Here is a 13,124-nt window from a genome sequence, read left to right as displayed (position 1 = left end):
GGAGGATAAAGAAAGAGAGAGAGAGGAAGAGACAGTGAAAGAGTGTGTGAGAGAGAAAGGAAGAGATAGAGAGTGAGAAAGAGAGAAAGAGTGTGAGTGACAGAAAGGAAGAGATGGAGAGGGAGAGTGAGTGTTGACACTGTGGATAAAATCCGCACAGCTCACCTTTCTGCCACTGGTGTGTCTCCAACCATGTGCAGGGACATAGTACAACCCTCAAGTTTAGTCATCTGAAACATAGTATAGAATCAGTAATGGCAGAGTACATACAACTGCACACGCCTAATTCTCTGTTTCACCCCTGCGCACTCAGGCTGCTGCACCCCATCGACTCCCGCCGCCCAGAGGTGTCTGCCTGTGTCAGTGCACCCAGGCTGCTGTAACCCATCCACTCCCACTGCCCAGAGGTGTCTGCCCGCTGCTGTGCACCCAGGCTGCTGCACCCCATCCACTCCCACTGCCCGGAGGTGATTGCCCGTTCCTGCGCACCTAGACAGCTGCACCCCATCCACTCCCACTGCCTAGAGGTGTCTGCCCACTCCTGTACACCCAGGCTGAGAGGAAGAGAGAGAGAAAGAAATAAAGAGTGAGAGAGAGAGAGAGGAAGACAGAGAAAGAGAGGAAGACAGAGAAAGAGAGAAAGAGTGAGAGAGAGAGGAATAAAGAGAGAAAAAGAGAGATATAAGGAAGAGAGAGAGAAAGAGAGAAACAGTGTGAGAGAGAGGACGAGAGACAGAGAAAGAGTGAGACTGAGAGGAAGAGAGAGAGAAAGAGAAAGAATGAGATAGAGAAGAAGAAAAAAAAACAGAGAAAGAGTGTGAGAGAGAGAAAGGAAGAGATAGAGAGTGAAAGAGAGAGAAAGGATGTGAGTGACAGAAAGGAAGAGATGGAGAGGGAGAGTGTGTTGACACTTTGGAGAAAATCCTCACAGCTCACCTTTCTGCCACCGGTGTGTCTCCAAACACGTGCCGGGATATAGTGCAGCCCTCAAGCTTAGTGATCTGAAACATAGTATGGAATCAGTAATGGCAGAGTACACACAACTGCGCACGCCTAAATAGCTGTCCCACCTTTGTGTATCCAGGCTACTGTACCCCATACACCTCCACTGCCCAGAGGTGTCTGTGCACCGCTGTGCACCCAGGCTGCTGCATCCCATCCACTTCCACTGCCCAGAGGTGTCTGTCTGCTGCTGTGTACCCAGGCTGCTGCACCCTATCCACTCCCACTGCCCATAGGTGTCTGCCCGCCGCTGCGCACCCAGGCTGCTGCACCCCATCCACTCCCACTGCCCGGAGGTGACTGCCTGCCACTGCACAAACAAGCCTCTCTGCTCACCTTACGCCACTGGCGTGTGTTGAAGAGGGTCCATCACGGGCCGAAGCAACCACCTCACCTATTGTGTACACGCGGTGAAGCGGAGCTCACAATTCAAAATAGATGTTGATTGCCATTATGGCCACGCATCATCGCAGGCTGCACATGCACTCAGCTCTGGTGGCAGTAACTCAGTAGAACTGAAGTCATCGCATCGTGGTGGGAGGGCTGTGTCGGGGGGGCGTCAATCTGTGAATCACAACCTGCTAGACATAAAGCAAGATAAGATTGTGCGTCATGCATCCATCAAAGGAGAACGAGAGAGAGAGAAAGAGTGAGAGAGAGGAAGAGAGAAAGAAAGAAAGAAAGAAAGAAAGAAAGAAAGAAAGAAAGAAAGAAAGAAAGAAAGAAAGAAAGAAAGAAAGAAAGAAAGAAAGAAAGAAAGAAAGAAAGAAAGAAAGAGTGAGAGAAAGAGGAAGAGAGAAAAAGAGGAAGAGTGAGAGAGAGAGAAATAGAGAAAGAAAGATTGAGAGGAAGAGAGAGAGAAAGAGAGAAACAACGTGAGAGAGAAAGAGATAGAGTGAGAGAGAGAGGGAGATAGAGAGAAAGAGTGTGAGGGAGAGAAAGGAAGAGATATAGAGGGACAGTGAGTGCCCACACTGTGGAAAAAACTAACCCTGGGTTTAGTTCGTGAAGTAGCGCTACGTGTAGCTACGCAAAGTGCACTTCGCACTACGCAAGCTACGCGAGCTACGCGTAGCACTTCGCGAACTGCTTAGTATCCTGTTCGCACTGTGCAAGATGCCATTTTCAATGATTGCACAGTGCAGACAAGCATCCGGCACTGTGCAACATTGAAAACTGCATCTTGCTCAGTGCGAGCTGTAGTTTTCTGCCGCTCGAGTAGATTTTTATTCGAGCGGCAGCTTTCTCAATGCGGACTGGTAGTTTCTCATCGCGAGCGGTCGCGAGCATACTCGACCCCTCGCAATGAGAAACCTGACCTCCCCACGTTGAGAATCTCGCCGGGAGGTTTATTTTCCACGCTCGTGATCGGCAACTTGATGTTGCTGATCGCGAACGAGGAAAAAGTCTTGCCGGGATGTCATTTTGCTTGCTCGCGGTCGCCAACTTGACATTGAGGACCACGAGCAAGCAAAAAATGACCGCTGCACTTCGCTACACAAAGCTACGCGTGTTTGCACTGTGCTACGTGCAATTTGCGTAGTGCGAAGTAGCGCAAACTTCGCAAACTACGCGAGCATAGCGTAGTGCTCTGCCCAGGCTTAGAAAAAACCCTCACAGCTCACCTTTCCGCCACCGGTGTGTCTCCAACCACATGCTGGGACATAGTGGAGCCCTCAAGCTTACTCATCTGAAACGTAGTATGGAATCAGTAATGGCACAGTACATACAACTGAGCACGCCTAAATCGCTGTCTCACCGCTGCGCACCCAGGCTGCTGCACCCCATCCACTTCAACTCACCAGTGGTGTCTGCCCACTGCTGCACACCCATGCTGCTGCACCCCATCCACTCCCACTGCCCGGTGAAGAACCAGAACCGATTGGGCCTGGCAGCGCAGGGTACGCCTTAATCTCCTGGGTTCTCCTGCTTAGCTACACAGAGACACGGGGACACTCTGTCGGCATAAAAGATTAGATTTTATTTGCTGCAGCTAGTACAGTTGTCCTAGAAGTACACACAGTATGTTCTCAGGAGACTGCCACTTCACTCCGTGGAGCACAATCTTTTATAGTACATAGGTAACATATACATTAACGAAGGACACACCTAAAACATACATGAAAAAACCAGTAGGAATAGCCTGAAGGAAAGTCAGAGCCAATAGAAAAAGTCGGAAAACAAAAGTATCGAGTAACTCGAAGAAGCCTCTCCTCCAACTGTGTTTGCCACCCCTCCCACAGGTTAAGGTATTAACATGTCTGTAACTGGTTTGCAGGTGGAGAGATACATTTGTGTGTTTTGGAGGACAGTTGTGAAATGAGAGAATACGAGCGGAGGACAGCGAAGGCCAGAAGATGAGATAAAGTCAGAAGAGAATAGTGTGAACCAACAGATAGTTAAGACAGGGATTAGAAAAACCAGACAGGGATTAGTGTACTCGGCCAGTCTCTAACACCAGCTTTGTAAACAGAGGCACAAGGCTATTTCGACACAATATTGCAGGAAAAGCAGAAAAGACTTCGATCGTCGTGCTGCCTGAGTGAGGGCAACACAAAATGGCCGGTCGATACGATCACAATCGAAAATCGAATTTTCTCAGACCCTCCTTTTGCCAGAACTCAGGCAAGATACATAGACTCACGTTAATCTGAGTCAATGTCGATGGCCATGAGGTCATCGAGCTGTTGCTGTAGCATCATTCTAATATTCTCGGTTCTTTGTGATTTGGGTTTAGGGATGCATATAGTAGTACAAAGATCGCAGATAGCGGGGCCACAATGCATACAAAGGCAACAAGAGAAAATGATGGCTAAAACTATTCCAAGGAACGTCAATACCTTCCAACCCCATTTGGACAGTAGTCCCCAAAACCACTCCAATAATGACCAATCTCCTTCGTCCTGATGAATCGACTCAGAGATTATATGTAACTTTGAGATAGCTTGGTATACTGTCGGAGCGTCATCATCAGGTATGAAAATACAACAACTTGACCCGATCAATTTGCACACTCCACCACGGTCCTCAAGAACAAAATCTAAGGCAACTCGGTTTTGTAAAGTCATAAGACGATCCGCCTGTAGTTCTGCCGTGATATTACTTAAGGCTCCTACAGTGATGTCTATAGTGGTTTCTACGACATGAAACAATTGCCTTATATTTCTGCTGTTGGCCATCGGACCTCAAAAAGGAAGAAATCCTTTGAGGAAATCTCCTCCCTCTTGTCCTGCTGTGTCTTTAGAATTAATAATCCCTCTGCCATATCTGTTTCCATGATGATTTGCAGAAGTGGTGTATGTAGGGGGAAGAAGGAAAGCTATATAACAGGTACCAGAAAAACCAGTTGGCAACCACGTGTAAGCCCTATTGTGGCCAATAAAATACATGCCTTGAGATGGTACTAGAGGCGGCGAGTTCTGAGAGGAGTAGACATATGTGTGGGAACAGCTGTTTCTTTGTACGATGTCAGTAGACTGTCCATTTATTTGCAGACAGAAACTTCCTTGATGAGGAATAGTCCAAATCGGTGGAGATTTTCCTTGTCTAACCTTATCACTAAGGCTAGTGACATAATGGGTGACATTCCAGTTAGTGTACGCTTTTCTTTCGTCAACGGAAATCTTACTATTTTCTATGATTTTAGCCATGGCTACCATTCCCTTCATCAATGAGCTGTGACTAAAATCTGGACCACCAATATATGAACTAATGGGTCGTCTGAATTTGCTTTGATAGGCGTTGGAGAAGATAACAAAATAAGCCCAAGCAGAACCCTCATAAGAGAACGGAAGAACTAAATACGGCATTCCTTTTTCTGTGGTATGTGGCGCAAGTCCACACACCCAACAGTCAGTTGTATTGATCACTAATTGGTGTTGATGTAATAACTGGACAAATGAATTATTGTAATATTCAGTCCTTCTTATGAGTTCATGTTGAGGAAGTGTATGAAATAGATGTGGAGAGACAGTAGAAGAAGACGAGGAGGTAGAAGGAGAGACAACTTTTCGCTGCAGAGCAATAACAATCCAATTTATACATGCCAAAAGAATACACAATAATATAATAATACATAAAGCTATACTAAAGTGACTGTACATTAATCTACAGGATTCTTTATCATTTTATCCTTTCTCTCTCTTTTGCCTAATGTAGTTTCCATCTTTCTAATGGATGCTCACGGCAATCTTCCTCAATCACTTGATTATGATTATCTGCCGTCCTATGACACTGCAAGTCCTGCAGGCCTATTGCCACTACTCAGGTCGCAACCAAGACTCCTACCGTGACCCTGCAACCGGGATAGATTTCTACATAGGAGAGACAAAATCTTAAGTGTTCTTTAGTCTAGGTCTTAGGTTATAGTGTTCTTTATCAGGTGCAGTTTGGTCTCGGAACAATGTTCGCGGATTTGTCGTATTCAAGCGACGATGTGGTGTTATTGCTTCTTGAAGAATGTCGTCGTCCTCTTTCTCAGACAATGTTCCATTCAGGCGTGCATCACTAAAAGGTACAAATCGTGGAACCTTCTCACTCTCAGAGTCACTAATGCCCTTACGCACCCATTGATCGAAGGGTAGAGGCACAGGCACTTTCTTACAATGCACGCCGTGAATCAAATTTTTCTTTCCTTCGACTTTCACTGCTGTTCTTGTGGTAAGCAAAACCTGACGAGGTTCCTTCCACCGAGGCTCTAAGTTCTTCGTTCTTTGGAAATTCTTCACGCAAACTCAGTCACCTGGTTGGATGGAATGACCTGGGTCTGTGGAAGCCTCCGGCAAAGCACTCTGAACCTGTTGATGGAGAACACGCAATTTAGTTGTAAGTTCATGCAAGTAATCAATCAACATTGGATATGGTAAGTCTGAGTATTTCTTAGGGCGAGGGACTCCCCATATATTAGCTGGGCGCCCAAAAACCACCTCGTAAGGGCTAAGTCCCAAACGAGAGTGTACAGCAGTTCTGGTGGACAGAAGAGCCAATGGTAAAGCATCGGGCCAATTAAGTCCTGTACTAGCCTGCACTTTCGCTAGTTTTAGTTTTAAAGTTCCATTGTAGCATTCCACTAAACCCGCTGACTGTGGATGGTTTGCCGCATGGAACTTTTGCTTGATACCAAGACCCGCACAAACTTTTTGCATGACTTGGCCCACAAATTCGCTCCCATTGTCACTCCAGACAATGCGCGGCAAACCAAACCTGGGGAAAAATTATTTTAATATAACTTTGGCTGTGGATAAGGCTGTATTGTGTTTTAGAGGGTATGCTTCTATCCATCTAGAAAAGGCGCATACAACCACCAGAACATATTTGAGGTTGTTGCATCGTTACATATAAATGTAATCGATCTGCAACACCTCAAATGGATATGTCGGAGGAGCAAAATGACCTGCTGGAGTTGGAGTTCCTTTTCCCGGATTGTACATCAAACAAACAATACAATCTTTCACTACATTGTCTGCACACTTTGGGATTCCTTCATTTTGCCATACTGGAGCCAGAAGCTTGCATATACCTTTCGCACTTAAGTGGGCTGGACCATGCACCACAGTAACTACTGGGAGTACATAGGCATCTGGTAACAGCCAACGTTGTTGTTCAGATAATTCCACCCAACATCCCATCTCATCTAACATTCCTGTACTTTCTTTCCACTTGCTCAATTCTTTCTCTGCGGCCTCTTCCTGAATTGACCTTACAGTTTCTACTGTATCCTCATACATTCCTCTCTCTCTAACCCAATTCGCAGGACCCGCAACATACATTCGACTTGTAGCATCTCTCGCTGTCTTTTACGCTACTTCATCTGCAAATGCAATTCCTCGACCAACATCGTCAGTAATCTTCTTCTGCGCACTACACTTCACAATTGCTATCTGGGTAGGCAAAGAAAGTGACTCAAGAAGATCAGTCACCAATTGACCATGTTGTATTTTAGTGCCGTGTGAAGTAAGGAATCCCCTTTCCTTCCATAAACGTCCAAAATTGAACGCTACACCAAAAGCATATTGGCTATCGGTGTACACGTTCACTCTTTTTCCTTTGGACAACACACAAGCTCTCGTAAAAGCTATCAGTTCTGCTGCTTGAGCTGAATTGTGTCTAATGCGTGCTGTTTCCACGACTGTATGTAAAGTAGTAACAGCATAGGCTGAAACTGTATCTCCATTAGGAAGCTTGAAACAAGAACCATCCACCCATAGAATTCCATCCGGATTTTCTAGCGGCGTATCTTTCAAGTCAATTCTTCCGTTTTTCTCTTCCTCAGTACGGAGGAAACAATCATGTTGTTTTTGAACGTCTTTATCTACTGGAAAAGGCAACAAAGTAGCTGGATTCAAAGTGTTACATCGTTTGGTGTGCACATGACTCGCCAAAAGTGTCAGATCATATCCAGACAAACGAGCACTCGTAAGATGTTGTGTTTTTGTTCGGTTTAATAAGATATCCACTGCATGCGGCACCATAACAATAAGTGTGTTATCTAGCACTACTCCAGCAGACTGTCGAATAGAAATTGCTGCTGCTGCTGTCGCTTTAAGACAACTAGGCAATGCTTTGGCTACTGGATCTAACGTAGCCGAAAAATATGCACATGGTCGCTGTTTGTCTCCAAAACGCTGTGTTAAAACTGACAACGCACAACCCTCTCTCTCATGGACATAGAGCGTGAACGGCTTACTGTAATCGGGAGTACCCAATACAGGAGCAGAACACAGAGCAGCACGCAAGTCAGTGAAACTCTTCTGACATTCGTCAGTCCATGGAAGGGGCTGAGGTGTATATTTCAAAGTGAGTGCCAACAGAGGCTTGGCTAACAAAGAAAAGTTCGGAATCCACTGCCTACAATAAGAAGTAATACCCAGAAAGGCACGTACCTCCCTTTGTGTGGATGGCACAGACATTTGCACAATCGCCTGAATTCGTTCTGGGGTTAATCGCCGTCCCTCCTTTGATAGGAGATGACCCAAGTAGGTAACCTCTCGACGAACATATTGTAGTTTAGAAGGTGAAACCTTGTGATTCAGATCAAACAAATGGCGTAACAATGTAACAGTCACATTTTTGCAAATATCTTCTGAATCAGCAGCGATTAACAAGTCATCAATGTATTGTATAAGAGCAGCACCAGACAGTAAATGAAAAGTATCAAGATGACATTTTAAAGCTTGGCTGTAAATAGAGGGACTTTCACAATAGCCCTGAGGTGCGCGCTTAAACCGGAAGCTTCGGCCTCCAAGAGAGAAGCCAAAAATAGCCCTACTTTCTTCTGCAACGGGAATACTAAAGAAGGCATTCTTTAGATCAATAACAGAAAACCAAGCCGCTGTAGAGGGTATCATTGTCAACAGCACAGTGATATCTGGGACAACAGGAAACTGTGGTACAACAATTTTATTTACCTCCCGAAGATCAATTACGAAACGATATACAGGAGACTGAGAAGGATCAGTGCGTTTAAGAACAGGAAGAATAGGACTATTGCATATGTTACCTTTCGTTTACTCAACCACATCCTTCTGAATCAAATCATGAATGATTTCCAAAAGCGCTTTTTCACTTTCAGTGGAAATTCTATACTGAGGAATACGTGGCAATTCAACATTAGGCTTGAGAGTGACAACATAAGGTGGAATCTCAAGACAGCCCACATCGTTCGGACCCGTGGCCCAAAGCGTTGCCGGAAGAGAAAGCAATTCAGGTGGAAACTGATCTTTGGACAAATACATTGGAGAAGTCAGTTTCTGTCCTAAAGTAAAATGTACACCAGAAGGAGAACAATATATCGTAGCATGCATTCTTTTCAATAAGTCCAAACCCAACAGATTCTCACCGCAACCATTCGTCAAAAGAAGTGGAGCTTCCAAATCATAAGGGCCAATTGAAATAGGCAAAGGGCAAGAAACCGGATTACGAACAGGGGCGCCAGAAAATCCTACAGATACATTCATTAAGCCAGACAAAGGTGCCCCAGGGAGTTTGGAATGAATGATAGAACTTCTCATCGCCCCAGTATCTAGGAGAAATGGCTCTGAAACACCCATTGTAGTGACATTAACATAAGGTCCATTCTGATCTACTGGAATCGACACAACTCCCTTACTTTGTCCAAGGCTGTCCTAGCTATTTGTTGACTGGAGGCCACCACGACCTTGTGGAGCAGATAATTCTCCACTGCGCTGCAATAAAACCGGACAACTATTCTTAAAATGACCTTCCTCTCTACAATAGGCACATTGATTAGGTCGTAACAAAGGTCACGGAATATATGGCTCAGGTTTTTGATACAACCTCTGAAACTGCGGAGGCTGTTGAAACTGAGGCTGAACATAGCGAGGAGGATAAGCTTGTTGCAAGAGAACCTTCGTTTTCAATTCTTTCGTCTTTTTCTCTTGCTTTTCTTTTTCTTCTTTATCTCTATTTTCATAATATTGTGCAGTAGCCAATATCTGGGCAGAAGAAGAAACAGCCCATGAACTCTCATAATCTTTAAATTTGTGTGACAGCTCAGGAAGCAAATTAAATACAAATTTGTCTACGAATAACCGCTGTCCACCCTCTGTAGCCATATCTTGACCACTGTGATCGATAAATGTCTCCTCAAAACGAGTAAAGAAATCAGAGACACTTTCATCTTGCTTTTGTTTGCATGCCGCTAATTTATCCCAGTTAACTCTCAAGGCAGGCATCATCGTTTTCATTAATGTAATAATCCTACCAGGGAGTTCGGAAACCAAAGCATCAGGCTTAGCACCACCCACTTGACCTGCATCCGCGGCAGTTATAGCAGCCCAATCACCACCTAATGCTTGAACATGATTCTCTCTACGAATCTTAGCCCATAATGCTTGTGGGACTACATTTCCCATCAACATATCGATATCAGCTAGATTCATGATGCAAGCATCAACCGTCTGTGATAATTCTTTATAATAACCCGCAGGGTTTTTACGAGGATCTGGTAGAGTCTGTTTAAGTGCTAAAACTTCAGATCTCTTCCAGGGGACATGTACCCATATACGCTGGAAATTAGCAGGAATAGCTGGATTATTACCTTGAGCCGCAACTTCCTCCTTCCACACTGGAGGAACCTCTCTCATGGGATAATTTTTCAGTGTCAGTCTAACCGACGGATCGGAATCAAGGAAAGTCTGAGAAGACAATAAGGCTCTAAAGGTAATAAGTGTCCTTACAGCGTTTTCAACCTTAGGACCCACAACAAGTCCTTTATCAAAGTCAGTCTGAACATCTAACAGACCCTGTGGAACCGAACTCGAATTCACATCCTCCCATTCTTTAATGAGAGTATCACACATTATATTGAAAACATATCTTTGCGTAGGCGCATTCCATTGTGAGAAGGTAGGCATAATATCGGGCACACTGTACTGGGGACCCCTCTCGATCCATTTACGTGCGAGAGAGTCCAACCTTTCTCGTTCTTCAGAATCTGGGAACTGACTACGAGACTGTCTTCGAGCAAAAGCCGGAGACATATTTAAAGCTTCAAAGAAAGGAGATAAAATACCAGTGACAGTGTCCGTGAGTCGCTTACGCATAGACGGAGAATTGGACATAAGGATAGGGGACAAGGTATTAGGCGAACTAACGGAAGGAGAACCGGTAATTGCAGGAGGAGCAGAAGGCAAAGGAGATCGAAGATCAGGAGATGAGGGCAAAGAAGTTGAAGTTAAAGGCAAAACTGGTAGAGGCGGTAATACTGGAAGGGGCAAATGTGGAAGAGCCGGAGCAGGCGGAGGTACTACTGGCGGCTGAACAGGCCGTAACAAATGAGGTGCATTGACACCTTGTGCATAGGGCGGAGGCAATCTCAATGAATGAGACATTAGGGAATCTTCTTCTAAATCTTTCTTGTTATCAGAAGGGGAAACAGGCAACACAGGATAGCATTTATCTATTGCCATACGATGCTGTCTTTCTGAAATTTCCATCGCATTATCAATTTCATCTTCTTTGAATTGTTGGGCAGCCTGTATAATTGTCATACCCTGTGCTTTCCTATCTCGTTTTTTTTGTTTAATTTCTCTCTGTTTGGCTTCCTTACGCCAAAGGCGGAAAGAGTCAAACATTGCCGGCCGTGCTTTTCTTTTGAATAAAACTGCTTCCAAATTATCTAGCACATCAGAATCGAAACTACCATTTTCTGGCCATTTTAAAACACCATCTTTCTTCGTGTATCGGGTCCATGTCTCGTTAAAGGCAATGGGGCCAATACCATGTTTTGAATAGAGCTCATATGTGGGAGTTCCAACCGAAGGAATCGGACAAGAGTCCTCAAGCCGGGAATCCCTATTACAACCAAAGCAACAAAGTTTCCAAACTTAGTCAGACCAGGCATCTCGTGATTTCACCTGACTGTTCACAAACTTCAAGGGGGTAAAACTCAGTTTACGCAGCACAAATGCACTTACCCCTCGGCTTCGGCTATTGCAATAGTTGAATCTAAGGACCAAAGAAACAAAGGAACAAAGAACCAAAGGACCAAAATTGTGGGAGCGACCCACCGAATACTTAACTAAGGATGTCTTCCTATGCCAACAGAGGCCCGTCTATCGTCTCGCCTTACCATACATCACCAAAGGAAGGGCCAAGGCAGGGCGGCAGTCAGGGCAGCAGTCATCAGTAGCCGTCAGGAAGGAGTAACCGTGCTGCAAAAGACCTTCGGACCACTTTCGACATACAGGGGTCGCTTGACGTGGCTCACGATTCCTCCAGAATTTTCTTGCGGGGTTCCTCACGACCTTCAGGCAGAACCACTACCACTGAAGCCGCCCCAGGTTGGGCGCCAGTTGAAGAACCAGAACCGATTGGGCCTGGCGGCGCAGGGTACGCCTTAATCTCCTGGGTTCTCCTGCTTAGCTACACAGAGACAGGAGGACACTCTGTTGGCGTAAAAGATCAGATTTTATTAGCTGCAGCTAGTACAGTTGTCCTGGAAGTACACACGGTATGTTCTCAGGAGACTGCCACTTCACTCCGTGGTGCACAATCTTTTATAGTACATAGGTAACATAAACATTAACAAAGGACACACCTAAAACATACATGAAAAAAACAGTAGGAATAGCCCGAAGGAAAGTCAGAGCCAATAGAAAATGTCGGAAAACAAAAGTATCGAGTAACTCGAAGAAGCCTCTCCTCCAACTGTGTTTGCCACCACTCCCACAGGTTAAGGTATTAACATGTCTGTAACTGGTTTGCAGGTGGCGAGATACGTTTGTGTGTTTTGGAGGACAGTTGTGAAACGAGAGAATACGAGCGGAGGACAGCGAAGGCCAGAAGATGAGATAAAGTCAGAAGAGAATAGTGTGAACCAACAGGTAGTTAAGACACGGATTAGAAAAACCAGACAGGGATTAGTGTACTCGGCCAGTCTCTAACACCAGCTTTGTAAACAGAGGCACAAGGCTATTTCAACACAATATTGCAGGAAAAGCAGAAAAGACTTTGATTGTCGTGCTGCCTGCGTGAGGGCAGCACAAAATGGCGGCGGAGCACAAAATGGCGGGTCTATACGATCACAATCGAAAATCGAATTTTCTCACCGGAGGTGACTGCCCACCGCTGCACACCCAGGCTGCTGCACCCCATGCACTACCACTACCCAGAGGTGACTGCCCGCCACTACGCAAACAAACCTCTCTGCTCACCTTTCGCAACCTGTTTGTAGAAAAGAGGGCCTACCACGTGCCGCTGTAAGCCCCAAGCCTGGGGCCCGCGGACAGGGCGCCCTCCATATCATGCAGCCCGCTCCGCAGGCCTTCAGGTCTCACATTTGGTGCTAGTCTTGATTTCGCCATGGCAGAGGACATACCAGTGCACTCGGTTTTTCATCACAGGTTGCACACCCGCTCAGCCCTTGGGGTGCCACTAACTCAGTGACCAGTGAGACGACGCCACGTGGCGGTAGGCCTGCACTGTCTGATGGCTCAGGCCTATACTGTGGTCCAGCAGGGCACACAAAAGCTGAGCTGTTCACACCGCTGGGACAGGCCATCACCTCAGGCTGCACACACCCGCTCAGCTGTTACAGCACCCGTACCTCATTGGATCGAAAGTCACCGTCCTTTGCCGTGTGCCTGTGCCGGCCGCAGTGT

The sequence above is a fragment of the Triturus cristatus genome, chromosome 4_2 (genome assembly GCF_964204655.1).
Source record: "Triturus cristatus chromosome 4_2, aTriCri1.1, whole genome shotgun sequence".
NCBI classification, from domain to species: domain Eukaryota; kingdom Metazoa; phylum Chordata; class Amphibia; order Caudata; family Salamandridae; genus Triturus; species Triturus cristatus.
Note: the sequence above shows the minus strand (reverse complement) of the source record.